The sequence below is a fragment of the Balaenoptera borealis genome (genome assembly GCF_965194805.1).
Source record: "Balaenoptera borealis genome assembly, chromosome: 3".
In the NCBI taxonomy this organism is placed as follows: Eukaryota; Metazoa; Chordata; class Mammalia; order Artiodactyla; family Balaenopteridae; genus Balaenoptera; species Balaenoptera borealis.
Genome location: NC_138866.1, coordinates 67,852,235 through 67,871,654, shown reverse-complemented (window position 1 = coordinate 67,871,654; position 19,420 = coordinate 67,852,235). Strand labels below are relative to the sequence as shown.

The window sequence follows — 19,420 nt, the reverse complement described above, 5'->3', positions numbered from 1 at the left end:
CAGAACTCTGCAATGGAACATTCGATAAGAACTCAGCCTGATACATTTTGTAGTACCCGCCTCTCTGGAGAGTGGGGCATGCCTCCTCATCACAGGGTGCTTCCCAGACCATCAACAATGTATGTTCTTCACAAGTTTTTAAGTGGACTCACAGTGCACTGAATACTTCCAGCTGGGCTTCTCACAGTTGGAATAGCACAAATTCAGACTCCACTTTTATTTCCAGATAAACTACAGAAATTATAATAGCTTCTATGTCTACCAGTTCCAATGTGGTGCCAGTTTTCTACATATTAATAATACTCATTTCTCCATTAACCTAAAAAAAATAATTCTACCCTCAGTGGAGGTGTAAGCAAAGGGAACACTTTAACGAATGAAACATAGCCATGTCAGTAATTAATCAATACTCCTCTTAGAAGCTTTTTATCAGCATTTATAGAAATCAGCAGGGAGAGAAAGCCATGCTCCCTGAGCTACCACCACTGCCTAACAAAAGAACTAACCGGGCTTCCCTGGTGGCGCAGTGGTTGAGAATCTGCCTGCTAATGCAGGGGACACGGGTTCGAGCCCTGGTCTGGGAAGATCCCACATGCCACGGAGCAGCTGGGCCCGTGAGCCACAACTACTGAGCCTGCGCATCTGGAGCCTGTGCCCCGCAACGGGAGGGGCCGCGATAGTGAAAGGCCCGCGCACCGCGATGAAGAGCGGTCCCCGCACCGCGATGAAGAGTGGCCCCCGCTTGCCGCAACTAGAGAAAGCCCTCGCACGAACTGAAGACCCAACACAGCCAAAAATAAATAAATAAATAAAGTAGCTATAAAATTAAAAAAAAAAAAAAAGTACTAACCATGTGCCACAAACTCAGGAATGACAACAGAACCACAGTGGTAGGGAGTTGATTTTCATTCTTTTTTAAAAATACGTTTTCTTGTTAGTTAAATCTATTGCTATGAAACTTATATAGTAACATAATTAATAGAAAAATTATTACCCACAAACACAACATTTAAATAACCTGGAAAGTTATTTGCTTTTTAAGTTCTCATTATTCACTGCCCAACATATGAACTTCTTTTAATTAACTACTGTCCTGAATTTCTAGGCGATTTCTTTTTCTAACAGTAAATATATATCCTCAGCCATGTCATTAATAATCTTCAGAAGTTTACATTTACTTTGACTTTGTCCTGGGTGAAGATGTTGGTCTAGGCTTCTTTAGCTTTGCTGACGGTGTTAAATTTCAATGGAGTGTAAAAGCTGTTGCTACGGACTGAATGTTTGTGCCCCCCACAAAAATTCGTATGTTCAAACTCTAAATCCCCAATGTGATGGTATTAGGAGACAGGGCCTTTGGAAGGTAATCAGGTCATGAGGGTGGTGCCCTCATGATGGGATAGTGCTCTTACATGAAGAGACACCAGAGAGCTTGTTCTTCCTTACTCTCTCCTTGCAACTAAGGACACAGCAAAGCGATGGCCATCTGCAAACCAGGAAACGGGCTCTCACCAGACACCAGATGTGCTGGCACTTTGATCATGGACTTCCCAGTCTCCAGAACTGTGAGAAATAACTGTTTGCTATTTAAGCCACCCAGTCTATGGTAATTTGGCAACTGTAACTAAGACAGTTGTCATCCAGGATATTATGTCCTCAATAAAGTAAATAACCTATTCCATGTAACCCTATGATTACTAAAAATAGTTTCCACACATTGAAATGCCTCCACATTCCTGCAAGTCCAAGAGATCATGCTTTCTCTGTTGCTACCTTCAGTATAAAATAAACTACTGGTGATCTACTAGGTTTCAAAAATGACTCATTTTAACTACATTTAGATAAAAGAGACATATTAAGGCCTGAAGGTTTATAACTATTTTTTCTAAATACACATTTATATACTCTACTTTCACACTAGCTGGGTTTTTGTTTTGTTTTATTTTGCTTGAAGAATGAGGTTATATCTCCTAGGATCATCTTTAAAAATGTGTTTTCTTTCAAGTTTACATACCTAACATCTGTGAAATTTTAAACTAAATGTTCTTCACAAGAACACAGAGTGGGGCTCCTTCTAAATCAAAATGAAGACACGCATGACTAAGTAGAAGCCCATGGGTGAATAAACAATAGTTAACCTTTTAATAATGCCTTCTCTCAACCAAAGCACAGGGATGAACGGCACATTGACACATGTCAATGAGTCATTTTTAAAAAGGTTAACTTTTAAAAAGGTTAAATTTCAAAAATGACCTGCAGTTCTTCAGTTAAGGGCCCCCCTACTTCTCTGAGGAGGACTCTCTGAAGAGCTGTGCATTCTGTTTTCCACTAAGTCATACCATGAAGAAAAAGAATGAGTGTAGTAAAATTGGGGGAGGAGGAAACACTTGTTTTTATTTAACAAACACATACCATTCACTATAGTCTAGGCACTATTTTTAAGTATTTTACAAATATTAACTCAATAAATCTTCATAACAACTTTATGAGTCAGTACTGTTATATAATACCCATTTTACAGATGAGAATGTAGAGGAACAGAGAGATGCAGTAACTTGTGCAAGACCACTTGGCTAGTAAACTGCATGGGCCAATATCTGAACCCAAGCAGTAAGACTTCAGAGACCATGCTCTTAATAACTGCCTTCTCCTGGCCACTGCTTCCCTTATTCTTCTCATAAACTCCACCAAAAAATCCAATAAGAAACCAAGACAACATCTTTATTACAGAAGAAAATGAAAGTGTATAGAGCTTCGGAGTTTCTTCCTTTTCAGTTAAAGGCAACATAACTATTTTTCACTAAAAGTAAGAAATAAAAAAAAAAAAAAAAATTTGACTTCCAAACACAAATGACAAAAAAACAGCAGGGAAGGAAAAGCTATTTTCAGGTTTCTAGGAGGTTATCATAAACAATGAAGAAAGAAAAACAAATTAAAGTTTTTTAAGAAATGGCATTTGACAGTATCCTTTCTACCTTGCTGCCTGTGACAATTTGACGGCACTGTATATAGCGGCTGTGCAGTTGACAGTATCCTTTCTACCTTGCTGCCTGTGACAATTTGACGGCACTGTATATAGCAGCTGCGCAGAGCACCCCAGGGTGTGAAAATGAAAGATGACCGTGCTTGCAAAGAAAAGAGAAGCGTATTGTAAGCAAATGTAAATGCACAGTCAGGGCTGAATGTTGTGGAAATAAGCCCAGGATGCTTTTCAATTCATGAGTTTAGCTGAGATGGCAGAACAGATGACAAACAACAACAAACAGAAATATCAAACTACACAATTCTCTCCAATAGTGGGGATGAATATCCAGAGCTGCTTATTTAACTCGATGCTAATTTTCTTTCTTGTTTAAACATTCTAAGTATTTGTTACCTATGAAATATTCATGTATTGTGTTTTAATACCTTGAGGGTTTTATTCTACAAGGAATTAATTTACAAGTACCTGTAGTAAAAATAGCACACCTTCCTCAAAATAACAGCAAAAGCTTTTATTTAAAGACTTAATTAGTCAACATACGGAACTGGAGGTGAATTCAATCTTCTTGACATTTAAAATTTCAAATATTGAATAGTTCACTTGAAATAAATACTTCATTTTATTTTAAAATAAAACAAAAAATTTACCTGTCCTTCAATACAATTATTTTTGTTCCATTTTACTATATTGTTTCATTTTACTGATGAAAACCCAATAGAAGGCATTGTATTTTTTTCTTTCAGTACCATAAGGAGCCTATTTAAACACCAAAAATTGGTTCCTTCAATCTGCTTCTTTTGGGTATAAATCTTTTTTGAAAGATCTGTTTTATTTCTGTGTGAAGTTTCACAAATATTATCAAGTTACTCAAAGAAAATTAAGTAATAAACAGTTTTAATGTAGTAATTACTTGTATTAGATGTGGTAATAACTTATTAGCTCAAATCCAAATCATTGTTAGTTTAAGAAAAAAAATGATTAAGCAAAATCTACAGAGACATATCAAACCTCCAAAGAAGGAATGTTCTACTAAAAAAAGAGGGTGAGGTACACTGTATTCTTCAAAAGTCAACGTCATAACAGACAAAGAAAGGTTGTGGAAATGTCCACATTAAAGGAGGTAGACATAGTCACCAAACACAATCCCTGACCCTAGGCTGGATCCTGTACTAGAGGGGAAAATGCTCTAAAGGAAGTTATTGACTCAGTTGATAAAACTGTAATCTGAAAGACAGATTACAGTATTTTCTTAGTGATAAATTTATTGAAATTGATAATTATACGCTGGTTGTATAAAAGAATACCCTATCCTTAGGAAATACACCCTGCAGTAAATGGATGGAAAGACCCATCTCCTGAAGATGTTTCTAACATCCTCAGATGGTTCAGGAGAAAAATAAAAAAAGCATGAGAATGAGGAAGAGGTAAATGGGATAAAATGTTTAGGTGAATCTGGGTAAAGGTAGAGGAGTGTTCTTTGTATAATTTTTATTGTTTGCAAATTTTATGTGAAACTGAAATTATTTCCAAATAAAAAGTGAAAAAAAAAAAAAAAAGCAACAATGAAGAACTATTGACCTGAACCAGAAGTATGAATTAAATCCCACAGATTGAGCTCATTCTTTACAGGACACAGAAGGGGAGTCCCTGAAGCTTGCCCTCAAGGTATTGATTTTATGTCATGGACTATCACAGACATTCAAGTCTCAAAAGACCTTGGTGTATATGGAGTGCCAGTTATTTCTAACACTAAGGTCTCACCAAAAAGGTACTCCTGGATACACTCAAGTTCCTCAGCCACTATAAGCTCACGGTCTCCATAATGAGAAAGCGAGGCTCATCTACCTTAATACAATGGTTGCAGGATCACAAAGCCACCCCTCATGTGCCCTGGAAATAAGGTTCACCCACACCACCAATCCAGAGGCTACACCTTATGGCTACAACTCTAGTGGTCTGACTCAGTGAATGTTTACTTAGTGCCTACTCTGTGCAGGCACTGGGCTATGTGCTGGGAAGAGAAAGATGAATAAGCTTTGGCACTAATCTTAAGGAACTCACAATGTAAGGAGAAAAAGACCTAATTCCATAATTACAGTAGAATATATGAAATACTGATGTAATAAAGGTACATACCAAGTATTCTGAGAAGGACTAAGCGCATACGTGAGACTTGGCTTCATTCATTTATTCAAACGTTTACTTTGTGTCAGGGAAAGGGACCTTAAAGACGGGTGACAACCTCCAGCTGACAGACAAAGAAGTGAGACAGGAATTTCAGGTAAAAGCAAGTAATAACATGAGACAATGGCACAGAGGCATGAAAGTGTAAGCTGCTTTCAGAGATTAGGAAGGGAATCTCCATGGCTGGGAGCACAGCACATCTCCTGTGAGTCTGGTTAGCGGAGGAGGTAAAATCAGTCCGAGCCAGATCCCGAGTGGCCTTGTAGAGCGTGCTAAGGAGCTGCCAGCTAATCTTCTTGCAGACGGAACGGCAGAATATTTTCAGCAGGAAATTTCAAGTGATTAAATTTTTATTTTAGAAAGACAATTTTGGTTGAAATGTTAGCATACATTATCAAAAAAGGATGGAGTCAGGAAGAACGGTTCATGTGTAAATTGCATGAGCCTTCAAGAGTTGTGACCAGAGCTTGTACTGAGACAACATCCAGGAAAGAGACATTGAAGGAAGCAGAATGAGCAGGGCTCAGCAACCAAGTGATTGTGGGCGATGAGATACGACGGGGATGAGAGTGAAGACACAGCTTTCTAGCTTAAACTCTGGGAGTCATTAACAGTGACTGAGTCTGAAATTCCAGTGTAGTATGCTTCGAGACGTTCAATATAGAATTTAGGATTATGGAAAGTGCACTGAAGTTCAGGAGACAAGTTAGGGTAAATATAAAGATGCTAGGGTCATACTGATGATGATTAAATACAAGATAGCTTTCTTGTATTCTTTAAGGAAGATCGTGTAGATTGAGACGATAGTTAAGGATAGATATTTAAAGATGATCAGGAAAAAAAAAAACAAGCCAAGAGAAGGAAAAAGAATGAGGGGACAGAATTCTATGGTAACTGGTACTACATGGTACTTATACATGAGTCAGACACCCAGTCAGCACAGTTCTACCAACATTCAACACACAATCACTGAGGCCTATTAGACACCCGATGCTTTGCTACCTGATTATTACACTATCCCAATTTCCTACTGTATCTGAATAAGATAGTCACTTTCAAGTTTGGATACAGTGCAAGTTAAATTCTTGTTCTATTCACTCTCGCTTTACACACTGAACTACAAAATTAAACAAAAGGCTTTATATTAAAAGGGACTATAATCATGGACGCACTAGAGCCTTTGTAGCCATTCAGGGCTATAAAGATAAAAAGGTTCACAAACTTATTCTTCAACACATTCACCCTTCTTTTTAACATTATTTATGGGGAAAATATTATAATAAACCACGGTTAAAATAATGCAAACTTCAGATTTCATCATAGTAATACCGGGTGATTCTGGGTTAAACAACAAGCACCCTCCACAGGGAAGGCCTGAAGATGCGCATGTGACAGCACATGTGTGCACACACACCCACAAACATCCTCCTCACTCACACAGACTTCATAGTCAGAGTGACCTTTTACACGCTCTGCCCTCATCACACACAGTGACCAACAGTCTGGTGCAATCATCCATCCTCTCACAGAAACACTGATACCTGTAATCAGTAACCCAGCATAGCAACCAGGTTTTACAACTAGCTCCCTGAGCCAGTTTGGTCTCTGTATAATTTTTTTTCTTTTTAAATTTCATAATCAATGTGCTGCTTGGATCTGCACCGTTCTTGGCCTGCCAGGTCACTACAGAAAGCAATCTGTTTTTCTTGTACAATTATTTGAATAAATAATACCCAGTCATCTGACTACAGGTATTCATTACACATGAGCTATAGAAAATAATCAGTCACAGATCAAGTTTAGAAGCTTCAAAACAAGTGACGTAGGTAGGGATTTATACAGAAGCCTTCCAGGAGTTTCTTTTGTCCAGATATGATCTGAATTTTATCCCATGTGCGTTACACAACCTTCTTTTACATTTTGTGCATATTTTCTTGGGTCAATATTCACTTTATGCTTTCTAAATCAGCAAATAAAAGCTCAGATCCAAAATGGCTTTGCCATTGGTCTAGCATGTTAATAGAGCAATAATTATTTTAGTGCTTCAATCTGGACAGTGAAAAAGATGACCTTATGATGAACCTCCTGTAAGAGAAACAGTATTGTTTATAAATAAAATCTCATGCTGAGATCCTTAGCTTCCAAAGGAAGAAAGCAATCACTATGTTTGCAGACAGTTAATGTTCTGCCCTTTACTTTAGGTACATAATATCTAGATTTTCATCAACATTTTTAAAAATGTTGCTCTAAGTACAGAATCCTGGGTTTTGTTCATGCATATCTGGAAACTATTCTGTTTAGGGAATATTCCACAAGCAGCTAGGATGCAGAAAAGACATTCTTTACTGAGTCTTGCTACTAAGAAAATACTCCCACAGTTCTTGGTTCAGTACTACCACATTCTTAAAGGTTATTCTGACTAAGGAAGAGCTGGATATTTCTGTGAAGAATCAAGATACCAAAAAAAATTTTTTCCAAGGAAATTTTAAACTTATGCCAACAGTAAATTATACAAAAGACTAACTCAAAATAGGAAACAGTACAGTCAGGTTTGAAAGTCACATTTGAATTCAAACAGACCTAAATTCCCAGGTTTACAGGCTGGATGACCTTAGACAAGTTATTTGACTTTGCTGACAATACAGATGGAAATAATTGAACATAATATGTGAATAAACTAAGCCTAGCATTTGGTATCCTCTAGGCACTCATTAAATATTACCTTCCTTCTTGACTCTCCATTTTGATACTGTAAATAACAACACTGTTAGGGAATTCCATAATTTTTCATTATACATGTGTGTGGTTTGCATTTCAATGATTACTTGCCAGCCTGTAGAAAAAGAGTATCACAAATATTCCACTGTGATACATGGGAAGTAACTGTCACAAGTGGATTCATAAGCGATGTTTAATGTTAGTTACTTCCATAGCCTATGTATTCATAGAATAATACAAAAGGAAAACTATTCAAATGCACATATATTAAAGTATATATGTGATTAATAAATGTAAAAAAAAAAGGCTTGTAATTTTAAAATACCTGGGCTCCTAGTCCTATCAGATACAATGATACAAATGACAAAAATCATTCAGTGAATACCACACCATCACCTCCTTTGTACTACCTAGTAAACTGGATCAAATATAAACCACTATTTAGTGGGGCACTGTCTCCATTGCATAACCTAAGAGCTGACATAAAAAGGAAGAAGGTCAAGGCCACTTTTGTAAAGCTCTTAAGTAACAGGTCAGAGGACAGAAACATCAGGATGAGACCATTATAAGTTTTTGATGGAAGAGGAAAAAAAGGTTTTGAGTCTTTGGCTCTCGGTTGTAACCATTCCAAAATATATCACATTAATAAACATTTTTCCATCTTAATGATGAATAGCCACCTGCTGAAGTCAAAGAAACAGAAGCCCACTCCTAATTGGAAACAGCAAGACTGTGCTTATTTTCCGTTGTGTATTTTGGCTCTCCAAATGTTCCATTTGAGAACTCTGAGGGTAAGCCTTAGAAACCCCCAGTTCTCCATAAGCTGACACATTCTCAGACACACTGCACGCATTCAGTTTAATCAGAAGACACATAGTTGGAAAGCACTGCTTGAGGTCCATGCATTTTTTAATCAGTTTGTGTGAATTTTAAGTGAGTTATCAGCTATGGTCAGGGCACAGCAATTCTGTATTTGGAAAGTTCTTAAATGGAAGTCATGGGATCCGAATGTTCTAATGTTCCTTTATTCATTTTAGAGAAACAGCCTCTGTCACACTTGCTACCTTCTGCCAAAGGCTACAGGGATCAAACTTAGTGGTAGCAGACTAAGCTAAATAATGTTTTGTCCAAGTTTCCAAAACAAGCTTTCACAATTTTCCACTTATGAAAATTAAAGTAGGGACTATATCTTAGCATTCTGAACAACCAAAATGATGTCATAAATAAACTTGATTCTCCCACCCCTGCCTTTCAAAACCACCATTTTTTTAAGTGGCAGCAGCACTTGGTGGCCTCTTCCTTTCCCTGCTGCATGAGATCTATCAATAGGAATGCAATTTAGGGTCAATATCATTTTCTGTTCAGGGCCCTGTACCAATAATCAGGCACAATGTTAGTGTCTCCAATTATAACTAATGTATCAAATGACCTGTCAAAATATTACTTGAAAAACAACTTGACTGACATCAACAGAATATATTCATATGCAAGAAATGTATTCACCATAGCGATGAAATTGTACCAGGAACTCTGTTAAGTACATTCTTTAACTGGTTGCCATTCTAGGTGACTTGGAGATAGTTTATATAATTGGCCATATGAAATCCCTAAGTAGATAACTGAGGATGTGTCTTGTTCAGGTTTGTTTTTAATTAAGAGAGACTTGTGGTTACAAATATCCCAGCATTTGTCAGTAATGATGACAACAAAGTATTTAGTCCAACTGGACATAAACTCAGTATTTATTCACTTGTCAGAACATACTGAAAAAGCCAGAGAATTAATCACCTCAACAGGGGATCCTATGGGAGGACGGGAACATCCATGTTTTAAAATTTCATTGAATATGAGAATTTTCCAAAGAGAGATAATACTTTTGGTTCCAAAATCTAGTGGGTCTCCAATTTTCCTTAGTGAGGAATTTAAAAGATAAGTGTTCTTGTCTGGGTTGCAGAAGACATAGTTTCCCAGATGTGTCAGGAAATGTAATAGGTGCTTCCTGATGAAGTAAGAATAAAGACTTAACAGAGTCCAAAGGGGAAAATAATGTATAAAAAGATTGTTTCTTTATAATGTCATGATGGCTATGACAGAGGTATGTGTAGAAAGCAAAGCGGTATGTGAGGCAGATATGAGGTCTGAAAAAGTGATACTGGAACCGACACTTGACAGACGATAAGTAGCAGCAGTTGGTCAGGCTAAGAGCCATATTTTTGAATATGTGTGTGTGTGCATGTATGATTTGTATATATGTGTGTTTGTGAGAAGTCACTGCCCTGAGGCAGGGAAAATTCACTCTAGTAAAAGCAGCATAAATTTCAACGGGATAGAGAATGAGAAATAGCTATTTTCTAGATCATCAAGACTTTTATAGCAAGTGTATACCACGGTATGGACCTAATTTCCAAAGGGACAGTATGTAAGGAGGTTTAAAAGGAATAATGACACGGCTTCATTTACATTTTAGCCGTATTACATCAAATGGGGTTTTAAAGATTGGACTGTTGATCAGCTGTAACTTTCTGAAAAGGACCACCAATATTTTGTCAACACTCCCCCGCCAGGAAGTGGGGTCTGCAACCTTTTCCCTGAAATCCAGACAGGCCTGTTATTGCTTCAACCAATAGAGTGCAGTGTAAATAATGACATTTAACTTGCTAAGCTTGTTCTTAAGAGACAAAGGACCTTCCACTCTCTTAGAATTCTCCCTCTTGGGCATCTCAATTCTTAGGCTTAGAAGCCTCAACCACATGGCATGGGCATAGACCATCTTCAATCATCTTACCAGAGAGCCAGACATAATACTAAAGAAGCCTCCAGATGCTTCTAGCCCCCAGCCATTCAATTTTTCCTAGCTGAAACCCCAGACATCGTGGAATAGAGACAAAAAACCCCCTGTGCCCTTTCTTAATCCTGACCTATAGAATCTATTAAAATAATTTTTTTAAAAACTTGTTTAACGCCACTAAATTTGGGGATGATGATTACACAGCAATAGATAACTCGAATCAGGTCCATCCTTAAAAGAAATAAGATCCATTGCATGATTTTTTAGGTAGTTCACTATCAGACCTTTCTTAAGTAAAATCCAAAATACACGGCCTTACACAAACTTAATAAGGAAGAGTGTCACAGGACGCTTTTACTTTTCACTTCTTTTTAACTTAAGGACTTTATTTTTTTTAGATCGGTTTTAGGTTCACAGCAGAATTGAGGAAGGTACAGAGAGATCTCCCACATACCCCCTGCCCCTCACATGCACAGTCTCCTCCATTACCAACATCCCCACCAGAGCGGTACACTTGTTACAGCTGATGAACCTACACTGACACATCATCATCACCCAAAGTCCACAGCCTGCCTTCGGACACGTTCTTGGTGTTGTGCGTTCTACGGGTTACAAGTATATTTATGTATAATGACAGGTGTCCATCATTCTAGTATCATTGTCACTCCCTTTTTTAAAAACTTTTTTATTATGTATTTTTTAAACCTAAGTATTTAATAATCTCTAATCTGGAGAAGGAAAATGGTTTGTTTGTATGTTTGTTTGTTTCTAGCTACTCTTGATATAACAAGAAACCTTCTTTTACGGAATTACCCTTAGGCATGAAGCCCATCATAACATATTTCTCCCCTAACACAGAAACCTCACATTTAAGAAAAATAGAACCTCAAGTTCAGAAACCTTCCCCGCTTGAATCCTAGCATTATGCATACTTTGAAACAGATGTTGTTCTAGTCACATGTACTCTTTTTATTTCACTAAGTTCATATTTACTGCTAAAATATTTCTTTTAAACTTGCGTTTGCATATCAGGGAAAATAAACAAAACACAAAAATGAAAGACAACTGATTCACTTATTTCCTTGAGGCTGACAGATTTCATAGAAAGTGCTTTTGTAATAAAAAAATATTAATGAAGTAGCAATGTTTTGTGCAGACATTTGCTCCTCTGTCTACTTCATTTATAAATACATTTTAATGAGGTAATAGAGACTACACAGCTCTGCAAGTGTTCCTTTTTCTAACATTTGTTCTGAATTCAAAGATTAGAAACAGCTAATCTGCTGCATTTTGGGGGCTGGTTTATGAATACAGCATTTAAAGCACATTGTTCGAGCATCTGGAAAGCTAACAGCTCATAAATAGCCCATCCTCCCAAACATATGATTAGACAATAAGGGTAATCTGAAATTTGTTTAAAATCAGTAGCCATAAAGTAGATACAGTGTACTACAAATTGTCCCTCCCCCCTCCCTACCCTCCACCCCAGCATGTGTATTGAAACATGCCTTAATGGGCCTTCATTTGCCAAGAAGACATTCAGAGTGGAGTTTGTCTTTGTACAATTAAATTATGCACATTGTCAAATCTTCTCATTTAAGAAATCTATATTTTACTGAATCATATCTAAGAATTAAGTCAGGTCTGCCCTGGAGGTACTCCATGTCCATTCTCCTGTTAGATGATTAAATGCTAATCCTCAATTTTTTTCTCAAGAGATTATTTTCATTCTTACTCAAGCTTGTATATATTTAACCATAACAATCAGCAGACTTAATAAAAGGCATTGTTCAAGTAGACAGTCAACCTTCTAATCAACACACAGAAAAAAATCACATATAACACAATGTTTAAAATTTTTCCTTGTTTCATATACATATTTTTTCCTGTCTAGATTAAAAACTACGATCTAACCAACGTTTAGAAAAAGTATGACCAGCTTACAGAATGTAAGACATGAGTCCCTGGGAGTCATATATACCAAGTTTATAGTAATATCCTGGAAAAACTTGTTATCTAAAAGAAGTCTCTAAAGAGGAAAATATTCTTTATGATTGAAGTATCTCAGAGTCAGTCTGTTTCATAAACTTAAAGTCATGGCTGTAGGAGCTAACATTTATTGAGTTCAGTCTTACTCAAGTGTGTATATATGTAAGCATACCTGCTAGGCATAGAGATAAGCACTCTACATGGATTATTTATATACTCTTCAAAGCAATCCTATTAAGTAGGTACTACTATTAGTTCCCGTTTTACAGATGAGGAAACTGAGACAAAGTAAGTTTACAAAACAGACCTGGTGTTGCACAGCTACAAAGCTCATGAAAATTTCAAGTTTAGAAGAAACATTTAAAATTGACTTGCTTTGTAGGTAAGGGGACCGAAGCCAGATGGCTTAAGGTCACAAATATATTAGCAGCAGAACACAATCTAACCCTGTTCTTCTCAATCCCTGCCTAATAGTCAATAAAATGTTTTTTATTTCACATTCTGTATAGGGGTTTTTAATTTTTTAGTCCCTTTTGTTCTCCTTATTTGTATTCATCTCTTCCTAAATATGCTGTGTATTCTTCTAGCCCATGCTTTAATCATTCAATGATTATTCAATAATCACTTGTTATAGGTGTTCACAACTGACACATAGAATTATTTTTTATTTAGGTACATATTGTGTACTATAAGTATTTTTTATTTAGGTACATATTGTGTACTATAAGTATGTTGCTTTGTCATTCAAAATTATCCCTGGGGGGATTTGTCCATGTAATATATGTATGTATGTCCAGGTCATTATTTTTAATTTCTAGTTATATCCATCCTATGAACATACTGTATTATTATTTGTTTCTGTTTTTCATCATAACAAACAATGCTATATAAACATATTTGTACATGTCTCTTTGGGCTTATTTGCAGAAGTTTCTGGCTCAGCGTACATGTATATTTTCAGCTTCACTAGATATGGCCAAATACTTTTCCAAAGTGGTTGTACGAATTCACACTTTCACCCACTACACAGTTATCCCTGCTGGACCCCCCATCAAATTTTCTCTAATGCATATTGTCCAAACTTTCAAATTTTGTTAGAAGATATGAGGTGGTATTCTCATTCTTATTTCATGCATTTCCCTGAGTACTAGTTCATTACTATTACTTGTTTAGATTTCCTCTTCTTTAATTCATTTATCAGTCACCCATTCCTCCCCTGGCTTGTTTGTGCTCTTACTGATTTGAAAACTTTTTCTATTTGTCTGTTATGTATGTTGTTTTTTCCCAGACAGAGTTGGCTTTTAGCTTGTTCATAGTATTCTTTATTATACAGGGACTTTAATTTTGAGATAATAAAGCTTGTCTATTTTTTCCCATTGACTAGCACAATAAATTCAAATTCATATGAACGTATATATTTTTCTTCCAAGATTTTTGGAAATGGCCCCCTTATTTGTAACTCTGTCAAAGAAAATTAAGAGAAGAATAAGAACTGGACTAATTCCTTCTTTGCATTGAGCAAAATGCTCCTCAAAGTGACTACTTACATCCTTGGTTATTACCAATAAAATTCAGAATTCATCACTTCATTTTCAGTGGAATTATCTTTTTATTTTGTATTTTATTTGAAGTAAAAATATTAAAATATTTATAATTTTTGATAAGATAACATTATCCATCATTACAAGGACCACAGTAACTTATATGATTATATATTTTATCAACTGACCCATCTGTGGTATTTTATTTTATCCCCTGTTTGTACCTGGGTATCACATTTTGCATATGCTTCCTCCTTTATTTGGAGTCAGTTTTTCTTATTACTGAGGTAACTTACATTTTTAAGCTTTCAGAGAAGCTGGAAATACAAACTGCATGTACAACTAAAAAATATTATGTAAGGAAAGAGATTATAAGGACAAAATATATTTTTTCCCTATAATTCATTATCTGTAAAATTTTAAAATATATCTCAAAAATACGGACGTTGGAAATAATCCATTTTTGAAAGGTGGGACTTAATGAACACTTTCCCTAGCCTAGATTATTCTTTTGGAAATCATCTGGGTGAATTAATAGTATCTTAAACAGTTCTATACATCAAACATCCTGCCATTAGTTATGTAACTACGGTAAGTCACTAAACCTCATTTTCCTTTTATGTAAAATAATGCATTAGGCAAAATGATCTACAAAATTCTATTCCTTTATAAGTCTGTTAAACTACACGCACACACACACACACACACATTCTCAAGGTCCTCAACAGCAGCTGGGAAACTAAAATTTCCTTTTGACATTTGGTTGCCCAAAATGGGATGGGCAACTTCCTTTCTTCAGTATATCTACTGAAATAAAAACCATTACTCACAACCCAAAGGCAGTGTGCCTCAGAGGAAATGGATTCTGATGATGTCAGATATTTATTGTTGCTTCCAGAGCAGAAAGAATTGAACAGTCTTTCCTTCCCCATAAAGTAGGAAACATTTCAGTATAAGAATATGTATAAGATAGGATTCTACTTTACAATTGACCACATTTATCCATTTTCTGCATTCTCTCTGAAAGAACTTTAGTTGATTTATCTTCCTACACATTGAAATTGCTATTTGTTGAATTCAACCAATTTCAATTTCGTATATAAAAAGCAATCCCTTTTACACCTCCATTTTCTATCCATCAGACCCATTACTGGATAGTAGTGAGTTTGAAAAAAAGAAAATGAAAAACTCTCAAGAGAGTAGCTATTCAAACCTCTCAAGGCAAAATACAGAGCAAGGAATATAGCTCTTTTCTGAAAGAGCATGTCCTTCTCCAGCTTCCCGATGGAGATCCTCTCTACAGATTTTGTACTGCAATAGACCTATTCTTCCTTTAAAAAGTAATTATATGGGTTTTAATATTAAATTGTATAGGTTCCTAAAATTTTAATTTGTTTTAAACCACACGAATATTTTCAAGCAGGGTTTCTCAGTTAAAAAAAAAAAAATGTTAATAAGTTTCGTCAAAATGGCTCTAACAGAAACAGAAACCGTCAGCTGTTCACTGTTCTGGCTGGGGAAACTCATAAATCCAAGTTGTGATTTGCGCAAAATATAGCTGTGCCATTTATCTAGTTTGTGTTGACATACTATTGTCTCACTTTTCTTGTTTTGTTTGAAATACAGGCCTGATTTTTTAAGTGATTTTTTTTTCTCTCTAAAATGATTCTTCTTGTTTTTTTCATCCAGTGCAAACATCACTGGTGTTACAATAAGATACTTCTTTTTCTTTAACATTAGTCCTCATACATAACTAAGTTCCAGGTTTAGCTTGCCCTAAATTTTAGAACAAAGCAAATTAACCAAAGCATATTCTTAATTATTTAATGCCTGGTCTTCCAGTTTATAGATAATTTACATATAATTAATTTTTCTCCCAATGCTATTGTTTTCTACTTAACTAAATATTAGTGGCACTATCTTGTAACATATTTATTTGAAAAGCAATAACAGTAAGTTACAAACATATAGCAGTCATTATGTGTTAGGCACTTTACTAAGCATTTTACAAGGATTATCTCATTAATGCTCCTACATCCTAAGAAGTGAATATTATCCCCGTTGTAGGAAGGAGGAAACTAACTCATATCTGTTAGGTAATTAGCCAAAGGTCATACAGCTAAAGATGGTGGAGCTAAGAGTCACAGTCAGGCCGTGGACTCCAGCGTCAATGCTTTTTTTTTTTTTTTTTTAATTTACTTAATTCATTTAATTTATTTTATTTTTGGCTGCATTGGGTCTTCATTGCTGTGCGTGGGCTTTCTCTAGATGCGGCAAGCGGGAGCTACTCTTCATTGCGGTGTGCAGGCTTCTCATTGAGGTGGCTTCTCTTGTTGCAGAGCACGGGCTCTAGGCGCACAGACTTCAGTAGTTGTGGCTCGCAGGCTCACTAGTTGTGGCTCACGGGCTCTAGAGAGTAGGCTCAGTAGTTGTAGCACACAGGCTTAGTTGCTCTGCGGCATGTGGGATCTTCCCGGACCAGGGCTCGAACCCGTGTCCCCTGCATTGGCAGGCAGATTCTCAACCACTGCACCACCAGGGAAGCCCGTCAATGTTTTTAAATGCTATGAATTACTACCTTCTAGTCCATAATGCTGTACAGAGACCTACTTTTTTTCTGAAACTTATCCTTTTCCATTTGTGACTTTACAATCTGATTAATATTAACACACAAAAATACAAACAAATGTAGGAACACCAACTAACAAGTACATTTAATTAAAAATGTATTTGCACTGTGAATGCTGTTCCAATGCAAAAATAATAAATAAATTTATTTTGTAGAACTACTAGAGCAGTTAAAAATTAAAAGATCAAAACTTCATTGCTTTTACTTAGCAACTTGGTTGTGCTAATGAACGCTAATAACGTTTTCCAGCTCATATTTTATTTCCTGCCTTTACTGGCTTGAATAATTGAAAACTGGATGATGGGTTCAGCTTTTGCCTTTTTAATTGGGTGAAAAATCTTATAATTACATAGTACAGTTTACCTCAACAGGCATAACAGTGTAGATTTAAGGAAACTGGTTGTTATTTTAGACCAACTTTGATTAAAAATCTGCTGGTTATTGTTCAAAGAATCTTCTTCGGAGACTTCCCTGGTGGCGCAGTGGTTGGGAGTCCGCCTGCCAATGTAGGGGACACGGGTTCGAGCCCTGGTCTGGGAAGATCCCACATGCCGCGGAGCAAATGGGCCCGTGAGCCACAACTACCTAGCCTGCACTCTAGAGTCCACGTGCCACAACTACTGAGCCTGCGCTCTAGAAGCTGCGAGCCACGACCACTGAGTCCATGAGCCATGACTACTGAGCCCGCGTGCCACAACTACTGAAGCACTGAAGCCTGCGCGCCTAGAGCCAGTGCTCCACAACAAGAGAAGCCACAACTAGAGAAAGCCCGCGTGCAGCAAAGAAGACCCAATGCAGCCAAAAAGAAAAAAAAAAAAAGACTCCTTTTCTCAATCTGTACTGACTGACCAGACTCTGAATGTTTGTCACCTCTGGGCTTGCTTTTTGGAGAAATTATCTGAAAATCCAGGCATAATCAATATTATATTCTTCCTAAGGTCCAGGACCCCTTTTCATACTTCATGCCATCATAAAACCCAATAAAATATTCTAAAAACAAAAAGGTATAATAACTGTCACTTAAAAGGTATGAACTAAGTACCATGGGAGATCAGAAGAGAGGAATCCCCAGAGGAGACAATCAAGACAGGCTTCATTGAGAAGGTGATAATTATGCCAGGTTTTCACGAGAGCTTGGCTAAATTCAGACTGGAGGGAAAAGCGTATTTCAAACAAAAAGGAGTGTGCTTGGAAACATCAAGCACATTTAGCCAGCTGGAAGATAAAGGTGTTTGGAAAGTAAACTGGAGCTGAATTGAGGGGGTGGGAGTGCAGCTGAGCCTGGACTGTCACACGGAGGTTTTGGTACTCTATTTGGTAAATCTTTTTTTTTTTTTTAACATCTTTATTGGAGTATAATTGCTTTACAATGGTGTGTTAGTTTCTGCTTTATAACAAAGTGAATCAGCTATACATATACATATATCCCATATCTCTTCCCTCTTGCGTCTCCCTCCCTCCCACCCTCCCTATCCCACCCCTCTAGGTGGTCACAAAGCACCGAGCTGATCTCCCTGTGCTATGCGGCTGCTTCCCACTAGCTATCTATTTTACATTTGGTAGTGTATATATGTCCATGCCACTCTCTCACTTTGTCCCAGCTTACCCTTCCCCCTCCCCGTGTCCTCAAGTCCATTTGGTAAATCTTGAGGAGTCACCGAGGATTTTGAACCATTCAGTCTTAAATCAGAGCAGTGAACTAGGAAAATTTAATATGGTAACCAAGAGTAGAATGGAACCCAGGGATGTTTACTATAGAGCTAGGAGCTAAAAAAACATGCTCACTGGTATTGAGGGCCTTGAAGAACTATAAAGGGATGTTGTAGACATAGAGCTCATGTACTTGTAACCTTGGGTGTTAGAACAATGTCTTAAAAGGTCCCCAGACCACACTAATGAAGGTGAAGAGCAGCAGCTGGTGTCAGTAGGCAGTCAGAACTGCAGAGAGGAACTGCTGAGAAATCACATAACCAGGACTCAGCCCTTGGGAGCAAAAGCTTGCCAACACCTCCTCATCCTCAGTCAGAGGCAGCAAAGAAGGCAGCCTCCCTGAAGAGAGCTTGGAGAGGAAGACCAGTGTCATTAGAGGATTCACTTTCAAGTAAGGGAGGCAAGCGGGAATAATGAGGGCCAGGTGGGGTGAGGAATGGAACAAGCATTCCTCAGGGCCAATGACAAGGCCAGTAGGTGGGACGGCCAGATCTGAGTGAGCTAGACAGGGTTAGGATTAAGTTTAGTAGGAAGTAAGTTAGAGGAAGAAATGGCAGGCCACATGATTCCACAAAGTATCCATAAAAATCATAATAAAGTCACAGGCATAGACCTATCACCAGGATGGTTAGCTAAACTCCTGGCTGTGAGTGTAGTCAAAATTATTCCATCTAGTTCCTTGCACAGTAAAAGATCTTTGGCTGGATTTAGACTTTAAATGGCCCTAAGAACTGAAAAAAAGGATCATGCACCTCCACACCATAAGTAATTCCAATAAACACAATGACAATAAAAGAAGGGAAAGGAAGGCAACTAAGTACCCTTTTTTCTCATGATGGCTGAAGTGTTCCTTCTGTAAACGATTCAAAATTAAATTATTT

At 37.1% G+C, this 19,420-nt stretch overlaps 1 protein-coding gene and 1 long non-coding RNA gene across 5 annotated transcripts in view; one reads left to right on the top strand and one right to left on the bottom strand.

The window, feature by feature from the left end:
* The window catches only part of PRKD1 (protein kinase D1), a 457,302-nt gene that overhangs the window by 225,645 nt on the left and 212,237 nt on the right, over positions 1 to 19,420 (bottom strand). The gene's annotated exons all lie outside the window — the stretch shown is intronic.
* On the top strand, positions 503 to 17,734 carry LOC309625153. Its single transcript, XR_014242360.1, has 2 exons — positions 503 to 3,014; positions 3,080 to 17,734. It is a non-coding gene; the product is annotated as an uncharacterized lncRNA (long non-coding RNA).